Here is a 10,217-nt window from a genome sequence, read left to right on the forward strand (position 1 = left end):
AGAGCGGTGGCCACACTTGCCACCATCCCAGCTCCACTTCCCACGCCACTTATCCCCCGCAGAAAGATTAGCACAAGGCCAAGGCGCTGCCATCCCCCTCCGGCAGAGGAAATCGCGGCAGGATGCGGCGGGAGCCGCCGGCACGGCTTCCTGCGCCTCTGCAGGGGGTGCCAAAGCCCTGCAGCCAGCCGGGCTCAGCGCGGGGCCGCCACCGCCACCGAGCCCGCCGCGACCCCCGTGGGCACGTCCAACCCGTAACCGCGCCGGTGACAACCACCCACAGCTTCTTTAGTCTAGTGGGCTCAGAGAGCCCCCCCAGTGTCATCTGGGCTGCTCTGAGCGGGGGAGGAGGATCTGCTTTCCCCGGAGGCTGGGAGCAGAGGGACAAGCCGCATGAGCCCCCTGCCCCGGCCGTGTCGCATCCCTCGGGCCCCGCCCGTGAGTGCCGCCCGGTCCGGGAGAGTCGCTTCTCCTCCGTCCCCTCGCTCCCTGCCTGCCAGAGCCCTGGCCGGAGGCACGGCCCCGCTTCCCCCGCTGCCCTGGGCACAACCTGCCTGGAAAAGGGTGGCCGCCGGGAAGGGGAAACTGAGGCAGGGAGGAGGTGGCCAAGCTCCAGCCAGGAGCGTGGGGCACAGGGCACCAGGGAGAGAGAGAAACAAACGAGTCCAGGGGCCCCCCGGCCAGCTTGTACCCCTCCATTTCAGGGGTTTGGGGACTCAGCAGTCCCCAGAGCACAGCCCAGCCATGGTGTCAGTGTTGGGGACGCAATTCTGGGGCTTGCGAATCAGTTCTCTTGCTGCTCTGCACATCCCTCCTATCCCCCTGGTAACCTGCTGAGTCCCCCCCGCATCCCCATTCATCCCCTCACACCCTATTTGAGTCCCTCCGTCTCCTCACTGAGCCCTCATCACCGCACAGGGTCCCACTAAACCCTGCTGATCCCCTCTGCATCCCACTGAGCACCCCACTGCACCCCAGTGTCACCCCAGCTCCAGGCACTCACCTCTCCCAAGCCAATAAATGCTGAACTTCCCTATCCCCTGGGACCCCCCAAACCTCCCTGGGGACCCCCCAAAGCTCCCTGGGGACCCAGGGTTGGGGCAGCACCCACGGGAACCTCTGCCACCCGGGACAAGGTGGCCGGGAGAAGGGGTCTTGGGGGACCTGGGAGCCCGTCTTTCCTGCTGGGGTGCCGGGACCCCCCTGTCTGCCCTGCTCGCCCCACTGAGCAGCACTTCCCTTTCCTCTGGGCAGTTTCCCCAGGGAAAGGGGGAACAGAATCCCGGCTGGCACGGTGGGCACGGGGCTGTCTGGGATGGCTCTGCATGGCACTGCCTGGCTGTGACACGGCACAGATGCCACCAGGGCAGGGGCTGCTCCTGCCAGCGGGTGCCAGGGTGTGGCCGGCTCGGGCCGTTATGAATTATTTGGTCTTTTTTGTAATTTTTTATTTTTGCGCCTCGTTTTTTGGCTGCTTTTTCCTCATTTTTGAGTCTTCCCTCCATTTTTGCCTCACTTCACTCATATTTGACTCTTTCCAGGTATGGGCAGATGTTGAGGATTGGGAAGTCCCCTGGCACTGTGGCACCAAGGGGGAGAAGATGCTGCAGGCGTCCAGTTGCTGCAGTAAAACAAAGGAAACTGAGGCACAGACACTGAGTTTGAAGTGAACCAGTGTGGCTTAAACCCCTTTTTAACATCTTTTTCCCCCAAAACACCCCTTGGAGGTGTTGGCAGGGCATTGCTAAGGGCCATGCCCAAGGCTACCTAGGCCCTCAGTTATGGAGGGTACCCAAAAAAAGGAGGAGCAGACAAAAAAAGAAGGGATTCCCAAAAAAAAAAAAAAAAAAAAAAAAAAAAAAAAAAAAAAGGCAAATGAGTTAAAAAACCCTTTTTGTAAGAGGGCAACAGCACTGAAAGCCCTGCTGTGGGTTTGGAGGGATGGGAAAGCAGGAGAGGAGAAAAAATCCCTCCTGATCCCAGGGAAAAGCCAGACGCTGGAGAATGCCCATCCCAACTGTATCCAGGGCCTGCAGCTGCCCATAACCCCCAATCACAGTCTGCCAGCACCCACCAATTAATGAAACCAATTAATGAAACCACACTGAGACCCTCAGCCTCAAGCAGGTTCTGTGCCCAAGGCATGTTCCTACCTCATTGTCTGCCCAGGTGGCTATCCGAAAAGTCCCTTTTCTCACCCCAAAACCCCACCATGGGAATCTCTGCCAGCTCTTGGGGTGATGGGGTTGGCACCTCCCAAATCCATAGGAGCTGGTGACCTGCCACCACAGTGATGGGTACTGGCTGAAATCCACTGGGAAATGAGACTTTCACTGTGAAATAAAAGAGGGTGTCTGCGGTGTTAGGAGGGGTCAGAATGGGGTCACCTTCATCCCAGAGGTTTAAGGTGCCTACAGAGGAGGAACAAGGACCAGGAGAGAGAAGTGCTCTGTGGCCAGATGGGGAAGAGATTAAAAATAATCACCCGCAGCCGTGAGCTTCCCCCTGCATGTGCCCCCTGCAACCTCTTTGCTTTCAAAGCAAGCCCTTCTCCGGTGGAATTAGCTTTAATTAACACCCTGCTATTGATTTGAAGGGGGTTCTGCAAGCTGGATACAGTGGGAAAAGCTTTTGGAGGTTGCTGCCCTCGCATAGGATGTGGGGGAGGACTTCCTCTCTTGGAAATCTTCCTCCATGGTTTATCTTTCCCATTCTGGTCTTTGTGGCTCGCTGGCAGCGCTGGAAAGCTGGGCTGGGTGGAAGTGAAAGCTCCAGCTCAGCGAATTTCAACAAGCATGAAAGGGGGATGCTCCATCCTGCATGTCACTTGGCCAAAGCCACCACATCCTTATCCCCAAACACCTCCTGGCTGGATAAAATATCTTCATCTGCCCAGTGGGGACCCAGGCTTGGATGTTTTGAGGGAATTCTCCATTTAGTGAAGCCTGAGGGTGTAACCATGTGGAAAAATTTGGGACAACATTGGGAAATTCGGGGTACTAAACATGGATTGTTGGGAATGGGGCACAGGGTGGTGGCAGAGCCACTCTGTCCTTGGGTGACCACCTTTCTCTTCCAACAATTTGGTGCCTCATCATAAATCAGCCCCTCAAGGAGGCTCTGGGCAACCTGGGCTGCGATTCCCTGCTGGAAAGGGAATGAATAAGGACACAGGGAAGGTGCAATGAGCTTTCCCAGTCTCAGCTGGCCTATACCTCTATACATATACATACAAACACAAACACAAATATAAGTAGAAATGTAGACCTCTGTACATAAATACACCTCTGCACATCTCTCTACACATATATCTCACTAGATCAAATCATATCTATGGCTCTCCACACACACACACACATTTCGTATTTATAAATATATATGTCTCCACTCACACACACACAAACCTCTACACCCCTGTACACAAATATATGTCCCTGAGCACATGGAGTCACACTCATGTTGATACATAACTCCATCCATATAGAGAAATATATTTATATTGCACACATGTCTATGCTCATCTATGGGAAAATATTGATACCTCTGGATGTATATATTCACAAATACATATAAACATATATTAAATGTAGAGGCCAGGCTACCGGCACCCACTGCAGAAGTGCCAAGGAAAACCCTCGAGCAGATTTAAGTACATTTATGTGCAGAATAACCTCTGGCACGGGACTGATCCCTGTGGATGCCTGAGGGATCAAGGCACGTCCCGGGCGCACCCCAGACCACGGGAGCAGAGGGACAGGGGAGAACCCATCCTGTGCCAGCCCTGCCAGGGGGATCACGGTGGGATTTTGAGCCCTGCACCACAGGAAGAGCTGCCAAACCTTCCCAGGAGCAAAGTCCAGCAGCTCCCATTGGAAGTGGCTCTGGGATCACCCCAAATCCCAGCCGAAGCACGGGTGTTCTCTGGATCTGACCCCATTCTATCCTGCTCTGCCTCATCCTCCCCAGTTCAATTGGATCTGTTTGGATCCAGCCGTGCCCAGTCTGCGCCTTCCAGCCCAGTTTGGTTTGACCCTGTTGGATCCCATCCTGACGGGTCCAGCCTTATCCCCTCGGGTCTGATCCTGCCCGGTTCACTCTGACCGCTCAGATCCCATCCTTTCCCGGTCCGGCTTGTCCCGTCCCCCCCTCCCCATTCGCGGCACTTACCGGCAGCGGGATGTGCCGGGAAAGAGCGGGTTCGCTCTGATCCTATGAGGTCCCATCCTGCCTGTCGGATCCCTTCCCACCCGCTCCATTCCCATCTGTCCGGTCCAGTCCCATTTTACCCAGTCGGGTCTAACCCTGTTTGGTCCCATCCTGTCCGGTCCAGTCCCATCCCGTCCTTCCCAGCTTCATTCTGACACACTTAAATTCCATCTTTTCCCGGTTCGGCTTGTCCCGTACTCCCGGTGGATGCGCCGGGAGGCAGCGGGTTCACCGTGATCCTGTGCGGTTCCATGCTGCCCTTTCCAGCCCCATCCCACCCGGTCCAGCCCCATCCTGCCCAATTCACTCCGACCCACCAAGATCCCATCCTGCCCGGCTGGGTCTGACCCTTTAGGGTCCCAACCAGCCCGGTTCACTCTGACCCTGGCGGGTCCCATCCCGGCCCGGATCGGCCGATCCCGTTCCCACCGTTCGCGGCACTTACCGGCAGCGGGATGCGCCGGGAGCCCGCGGCACGGAGCGCTCGGAGCCGCCCCGCCGCCGCCGCCGCTCCGCCCCGGGGCCGCCCCGCTCCGCCCCGCTCCGGCCCCGGCACCTGCGGGACGGCCCGAGGTACGGCGCTGGGGAGGCTCACGGCTGGGCTGGGGCGAGGCGGGGGGACAAACAGCTGGGCTGGGGGAGCAGCACGCGCGGCTCCCGGGCAAACATCTGCCTTGGGATCTTGGGCGAGCATCTGTATCGAAGCGAGCGGCGGGGGGCTCCCGACAGACACGAAACGGGGATTTACAGGGTGGGATGCCCACGCACTGGGGAACAGCTGCGTTGTCCTGGCCCTGGGTGTAGGTGACAGGGTCTCCCCGCGGCACCGGGTCGCAGCCGAAGGGGTCGGTGCCTCCCATACTCATTAACCAGGCGGTCAAGGCTCCGCGCTTCCTGAGCAGGGCTATTAAAGAGCAATAAGGGAAAGAACCCCGGGGGAAAGGCTTGGGTATGGAACGGCAGATGCATAAACAGCGCTAGGATGCTGGGATTCGGCAGGATGATGGGCTTGACCCTTCCCTTCCCTGGGAGCCCTCTAGAACTATTCCCTGCTTTCTCTCTGGGGCTCGTGATGGGTTTCAATGGCCGTGGAAGGGAAGGAGGTGCCGAAGGCATTGCCCAGATGATGGAAGGTCCTACGGGGGGCTCCCCAGTGTCACCTCGTTAAGCAGGTGCCCAAACATGCCGTGAGAGGGTTTGGGTTGTACAGAATGGACGGTGAAGTGGAATGAGGCATCTGGATGCTGCTGCAAAGGACAACATGGGATTTCATTGATCCTGGTGTGAGCCCACGGCCAAGCTGGGCAGCGTGGCCACGGGAGAGATGGGTTCTGGCAGGATCTGACACAAATATTTGCAACCACAGCCAGGCTGGAGCCATCCCTCACATCCCAATCTGCCCAGGCTTGTGGGGTTGGGCTGGCGATGGCTCAGTGCCCTTGTGAAATTCCCCGCTCCCTCAGCCTCCACAGGGAGAGGAAAACTGGGGGGAAATGTGCTTTTCCCCAGAAAACACACCTTGTGCAAACAAGCCCAACGTCCTGGGATGGGGAGCCCAGGACTTCCCGCAAGCATCCGGGGAATGCAGCTGAGGATAGATGCAGCTCATTCCCCCCATGACAGTGAGGGCATCTATCCCACATCCAGGGCTGCCTCTGGCTTTGGGGAAGGCTGGTGTCCTCCTCCCTCTTGGTGTCCTTGCAGGTCCCCAAGGTGAACAGCCGGCTGTCCTGCTGTGGGGACACTGTAAATAGTGGTGGGAGTGTTAAAAAACAGAAAATATAATAGTGGCTTCTGGCTGCCTGCCAACTCCAAACACCTCCACTGAGCCATAAGCCCAGCCCTAGAGCACCTGGAATTAATGGGAAATCCCCAAAAATGACATTTTGAGGGCTGAGCAGGGATAGGAGCGGCAAATTTGGAGGCATTGGCTAGGTCTAAAAAAAGAGATTTCAAGCAAAGCATTGTTTTTATACTTCTTTTTATTCACACAAAAGAATCATTGGGAAAAACAAGTGGGGAAAGGGACTAGCCTGGGTTCCTCTTGGAGTCTGACTGAGTGAATTAATCCTTGGCAAAAAAGGCCTGGCACGGTGGCTGGATTTGAGTTTCCAAGCCCCTGGTTTCTGTTCCTCCGGCTGGAGGTTGCCAGTAGCTGCATTAGCTCCTGAGTGCAGGTGACCTTTGCCGCTGCTACTCCCAAGGGTAATTGCACTTTCTCACCGGTCTCCAGGCCTCTAGCTGCCAGCAGAGCCCAGGATGGTTGGATGTAGACAGGAGCATCTGTGGTCAAGGCCAGGGAGGTAGTTTGGAACTGGGACCGTGGTCCTTCAACAGCTGCAAAACCTCTTGGAGGTGAAAAGCAGCATTTTTCAAACACTGAAGCTTTGTGAGAGCCTCGGGGCTGGGATGTCCCCACCAGCAGACACCGGCTGTCCCCATGGGGAGCTCAGAGCTCTCAGGTGGTTCCCCAGCACAGACATGCAGGGATCAGTCTGGGTCCCTTCTGCCTTGGGCTCCGCAGTGTCTCACCAGACCGGAGACGTCTTGCATGAAGAATTTCATTACATCTAAAAGCTATTTATAACGGAAATGGAGCTAATCTCTCATGTCCTGACAACTCCAGCCTGACAGGGTGAAGGATCTGGTTGAGCTTGCTCATGAGGAGGTCACATTTGATGACAACTTTCTCTTTCTAAATCAGCTCAGAGGATATGGTCACCTCAGATTCCTCCACATCTGCTATCCCAGCACCTTTTGCATGCCTGGATTTTTGGCAGAGAAGGTGTTTGGTGCAGAAAGTCTCATCTTCTGAGGTCCACTCTGATGGAGCCCTGCAACTTCTTGCTGCAACCGGAGTTCACCACAGTCAGAGCAGTGTAGGCAGCTGGGCTGAAGTCAGAGAAGCCCTCTCACTGCTGGACTTAGGAGGTGGAGAAACCGGTCACCCTCCACTGCCATGAGGGGTCCTTCACAGTCTGAACCTTCACAATTTGTGAAGCTTTCCCTCTTTAAAGATGAAGCTGGTGTCTGGCATGGGGACATCTCCAAACGTTTCACAGTCGAGTGGAAATCAAATTCCTCCAGGTTGACCACAATCCCTCCTTTACTCCTTGCATCCTGAAAACCCATTTGGGTTTTCGCTTCCCTGGTTCTCTTCCCATCCAGGGAGACAAAAGGATGTCCAAGAGCGGGTTCAGATCCCTGTGGGGGCCTGGAGGGTCTGTCCATGCTGCCTGGGGGTGATGGTGGAGCACCCCACATCCCTTTGGATAATCAGCTCCACTTTCCAGACCACATCCACAAGAAGGAATAAGGAGCTCAAAGCAGACGGGACCTGGAGGTGCCTTTGGGATTTCCCATCCAGGAAAGATTTAAAACAACTTCCCTCAACTCAGTGTTGTTTCCTTATCAGTTCGTTTGCTTTGGCTGTTGGATCTGGGGCAGTTCTGCAGCTGGAGAACCTTCTCTGGGAAATGATTGATCCCAATTACAGCAAAGGATCAAGTGTGGAAATGCTGGCAGAGATGCCTGCGCCATCCCAAAGAGACCACACAGCCAAGGGGTAAAACAATTATTTTAAGGTTGAAACCCAGCATCTCAGGGATGAGCCACCCCGAGGAACTCCATGGTGGTGGTCCATCACCATAAACCAGGGACAAACACAGCGGTCCCAGTGTCCCACCATGTGGGCACCCAAAACTTGGATCTTATGGGTGGATGGAGACAGCACAAGGACGAGATGGCTGAATTTCACCAGGAATTTTATGCAAAACAAATAAAGTGCTTTACATTAAAAACTGTTTGGTGCAGCTTCCTGTTGCCTCTGTGGGAACCCTGTGCTCAGTTCTGGAAGTGATAAAGAATTTTCCTCGTGACTTCCAAACCCTGGGTGGAATCACCAGGCTGGAATGATGTGCAGTTTTTAGTCTGTGCAATGAGTCTGTGCATAAAAATGGGAAATCCATAAAAATGGGAATTTTAAGGTATTTTCTTAAGTCATTTTTCAGATCAATTGAAGTTATTTTCTCATTAATACCATTAAATGCAGCACTGTTGACGCAGTTTGCCCATCCCTTCGCCAAAGGGCTGTAAGGATGGGGACTTGGGGATTCCTGAGATCCCAAAATAGCTTCAAGGCATGAGGCATATCCCAGAGGGACCAAAGCCTTCCAGGAATTCAAACTCAGAGCATGGATCATTTGCTTCCCAGGAAAATGCAGGGATCTGCTCAAGTCTTGGGCTGGTTCTCTTTTTCCTGCAGGTGGGTGCATCACACCCAGCCACCACAGCAAATATTTAAGACACACTTCCCTGTTCCTTCCACTGCAGAGGAAACCAAACTGGACATTTATTTCAGGAAAAAAACCCCTCTGTTTCATGCCTGGCATCTGGCATCACTGATGATGTTTTCTGTGGGGGCTACTCGTGTGTCTTTACTTCTCCCTTTCGCTTCTGCTTCTCGGAAGATCATGCCGTGCCCTTGAAGAGGATGAAAGGGGAAGGCATGTCCCAAGTGATTTATTTTTTTTAAATTCCAAGAATTGGTCTCTCTCTCATAAGAAGGAAAATACTTTGTTGTTTTTTCCTTTTTCGGTGGAAGAGCAGAATTACAAAAGAAGGCAAAATTAAGTCAGAGTTTTCTCTTTTGTCATCCACAGATGGACAAAAAAAGCCTCCACCAATGCTTGAGCTAAACCAAACGTGATGGTAACATTTTATAGGAAGATTTTGCATATATCCCAGGTAATAATATCACCTGATTCAGGGATAAGAGGTTTTTCTGTTCTGCTTGCTGGGAGATTACTGAACCACCACTTCTTGGAGGTTTTACCAGGAGTAGCCACGCAGAGAGACATTCCCATGTCCTCCATTCTCAAAGGGGAATTATTTCCATTTCTTCCCCCACCTAATCTACCAGAAAATCCCTTGGATCTGCTTGTGTGCAAGCAGAGAGGGCCTCAAAGCTCCTGCAAACCCACTCAGGGCTTGCTGTAGGGTTTGCTTGGTGTTATGGGCAACACTGGGAGCAGGAATCAGGGCCGTGGGGCCAGCTCTGTGCCCAGGATGAGGAGGGGGACAGGAACAGCTTCCCAGGATGGGCTGGGTTTTTGCAGGGACGTGGTGCTCGTGCAGCACTGCTGAGAGCAGCATTACCTTGGCAGCACCTTCTAAACAAAGCTGAGAGCAGAGCCAGTGCCCAGACACTTCATCCAAACACCGGGGGGAAACCATAACAAGGAAAATGCGATCCTGGGGGGTCCTGGCCATCAATCGTCTGCGTTTGGGTTAAACCAGGCACGGCTGCTGAAGCTTTTCTTTTGATGTGGTGGCTTGCATGTGTTTGGGGGTTTGGGTGGGTGGGATTCGGGTGCCTGTCCAACACAGGAGTGTGGCCAGGAGGTGCTCAGGGATGCTCAGGAGGCGCTGATATGGATGTCAGGGGTATCTCTGGGGGGTTGCAAGACCATCCTGAGCAAGGAGGTCTGAGCCTGTCACTCCTGGGAGCGACAGGGTGGACTGCAGAGCTCCTGTGCTGAGCCCAGTCTGTGCCTCAGTTTCCTCAGTTGCACAAAGGAGTGAATGCCCAGCTGTCAACTTCCAGGTCTATAAACCCCTCAAACAGAGGGTTGGGAGGTTGTATCACGTATCTGCCACAGGTGAAAGCAGCAGGCAGGGCCCTCCTCCCCTCCACCCGCCTGTCCTGTGCCATCTGGGACACCTGAGACCTGCCCCAGCCAAAAATGTTCAAGCAGGTCCGTCCCGTTGGGGATGTGTTGCAAAACCAAGGCACTGGCTGAGTTCTGCACCCCGGCAGGGAGGGAGGAGGGGAATCTGAAGGAAAACAAGATCAGCTCGTTGCCCTGGAGCTTGCATGTGCTAGCAGGCTCAGGAGCAGCGGGTGACCTCACTCACGGCACCTTTTGTAGTGTCTCAGCCTCTTGAATTTGTTTTTTAAATAATTTTCCTGCAAATAAGGTTCTATTCTCTTCTTTTCTATTCCAAGTTAT

The sequence above is a fragment of the Sylvia atricapilla genome, chromosome 2 (genome assembly GCF_009819655.1).
Source record: "Sylvia atricapilla isolate bSylAtr1 chromosome 2, bSylAtr1.pri, whole genome shotgun sequence".
Taxonomy (NCBI): domain Eukaryota; kingdom Metazoa; phylum Chordata; class Aves; order Passeriformes; family Sylviidae; genus Sylvia; species Sylvia atricapilla.